The following is a 2,678-nucleotide window of genomic DNA, read 5'->3' as shown; positions in this document are numbered from 1 at the left end:
AATAGAGAAGGATGATGGAGGTGAGGTGGTAAGGAGGAGTTTCAACTCTTCAAATTCAACCAATACGTTGTTTTTTGTTTTTTTTTTTTCGTATCTCCGCTATTGAATATTTAGGTTTTATTATAACCACTATATCAGAATCTTTTTCTGCAGGAAAACGGAAATCACGTTATGCATTTCAAACAGAAAGATGCTAAGAGAACTATTGGAAGGCCTTGAGGAGGAATGTACGATCAGAGGAAGTATGATCCTACTGATGATGTTAGCTGCCTTCAGGGGGCACCTGGCTGATGCAAATCTTATGAGTCCCTTTATCAGTGCAGGCGCCTGCGGCTGCCAGAGGGAAATAGCACTTCTCTTTTTCTCTGCTATCTGAAGATCACACATTCAAACTAAATCCTGCTGGTGAGAGATTCTGGGAACTGTAGTTTCCATGCTCCGGCTTGCATTCCAAGAATATAGGAAGGGGCTGGGCTGAGGCTCAGTGGACAAGACTATCTAGTCTAACAACAGAGTTTGAAATAAATTTTATTATTGCAAATACTGCATAAGTGTGTTTTTGATCAATTAGCCCATATAATATATTTGCTATAGGATATTGAATTTACTCATCTAAGGTATAAATAAACCCACCAGTTTTGAGTTAATTAGCCAGAAGTTCAGAGCACAGAGATGGTATTAGAAAAAGAGCACGTCACTCGTGTCTCAGAGGAAGGGCTTCCTGGAGCACAGAGGAAATACAAATCATGCGAGGATGGCTTTCAGAGGAGACTGTCCTTGAAGCTGTCCCTGAATTGGCAGGTGAGAGAACATGGCAGCCCAGAAAACCAGGCATGGAGATTGATCCTGCGGGAGAAAGGGGTTCATTATGGCAGATGACCTAAATCAATTTCTGTATAAAATATTACCAAGTGTTGAAGGGCTCCATGCTATTGTTGTGTCAGATAGAGGTGGAGTGCCTATTATTAAAGAGGCCAATGGTAATGCTCCAGAGCATGCCTTGGGACTTGATTGCTTATCCTCCTTTGCCTTTGCAACAGACCAGGGGAGCAAATTTGGACTTTCAGAAAAACAAAAGTATCATCTGTTCCTATAACACCTACCACGTTGTTCAATTCGATTGTTTACCTTGGATGGTGAGTTTCAAAGCCAGCAGCAATGTCAGTACTGGACTCATTGTCAGTCTAGAAAAGGAACTTGCTCCATTATTTGAAGAATTGGAACAAGTTGTGGAAGTTTCTTAATCTGGCAGTGGTTTTGATGTACACCTTATTTTCATTATAACAGACACAGTATCAATCCAACAATCTTTAGACTACAATAATATTTGTATCCATGTAGGGCTCCCTTTTCCCCCTTACACTAAAGAAAGAACCTATAGATATAATTTATGGACGGATTGATTATTATCTTTTCTTGTTTAGGGTCTTTTCTTATGTAGAGAGATCTCGGGATACCACAGAAATGGTTCAGTATATCACAGCTCCCATGAAGTTAGCCTGGTCACCAAATATGCATGAGATTCTGTTCAGTGGATCAGAATCAAAATGGTGCTTGAGCCAGTATGTATTCCTTAATATATAATATACCCAGGACTGCAGAATGGAAGCAGACACTTTTTATTGCAAATAATAACAAGGACATATTTTTTTTATATTGTTTTGTTTATTTGAATTGAATGTAAGGAAGATAAAATGGCGTGGTAAAAGTAATAAAATCAGTACAACCACCAGAAAAAAAAAAAGGAAGAAAAAGAGCAGGTCAGAGGAGAACATCGTGGAAAGGTGGAGTTGAGGCTAAGAGGCAAGACAGTTCTATTGCCACGCCCGTATAAGCTGTTTGGGATATCAAGAAAGCTTAAAGCATCAAGAGCAATAGGAACATTACTTCAATCAATTATATTTCAGATTTATTCATTAAGTTCACATATTGAAACATTCTACCATTTCAGGAGATAAACTAATGCCCTTAATGATAATGCTTCAATTAATTGATTGATTCTTTCACTTGGTTCAATAATATGTCATTAGTTGTCTATTGACCTAACTGTTGGGAATTAAAAAAAAAAAAAAAGTGATCTAATTATGGTCCTCCAGGAATTCACAGTTTAAAAATGGAAAGGAAAATTGAAAAATAATTGCAATACAGGAATGCAAATGCTAGGATAGAAATGCTCACAGGGTGTTTTAATAACCCATGAAGAGTCATGAACAATTTCAGAGAGTCGATGATGTTTGAATCTGAGAATTCGGGGCTGTCTAGTAATTTTCTAAGTGGAAGTGCAAATTATTATTCCAATTTTACAAAGTAGGAATTGAAGCTCAGAGAGGTTAGGTACCTTTGTGAAGTCATACAGTGTCTAGCATAGTGCCTGACACAGAATAGGGACTACTAATATCAATATTTATTGAATGGATGGAAGGATGAAGGGTGATTTAGTATCCAGCGAAATGGGGATGCAGATACTATTTTATTTACTGAAGTTTTCTAAGGTTTACATTTTCAAATTTCAGAAAATGCTTCGTGCTTGATTCAGATTCTTTTTTAAAGATTCATGATGTATTTTTTAAAAAAAAGACAAAATTCTTGATGTGATAATAACCCACCAAACAATACCAATAATAAAAGAAAGAACAAAGAAATTAAACCTGCTTAAAAGACATACATAATTATGTTAG

General features: G+C 36.8%; 1 pseudogene; it reads left to right on the top strand.

The window, feature by feature from the left end:
• The first annotated feature begins 868 nt into the window (after positions 1 to 868).
• LOC116637290 lies at positions 869 to 1,244 on the top strand (annotated as a pseudogene).
• The last annotated feature ends 1,434 nt before the right edge of the window (positions 1,245 to 2,678 follow it).

The sequence above is a fragment of the Phoca vitulina genome, unplaced genomic scaffold, assembly GCF_004348235.1.
Source record: "Phoca vitulina isolate PV1807 unplaced genomic scaffold, GSC_HSeal_1.0 scaffold14, whole genome shotgun sequence".
NCBI classification, from domain to species: Eukaryota; Metazoa; Chordata; class Mammalia; order Carnivora; family Phocidae; genus Phoca; species Phoca vitulina.
The sequence above is the reverse complement of the archived record's forward strand: the minus strand, read 5'-3'. Positions and strand labels throughout refer to the sequence as shown.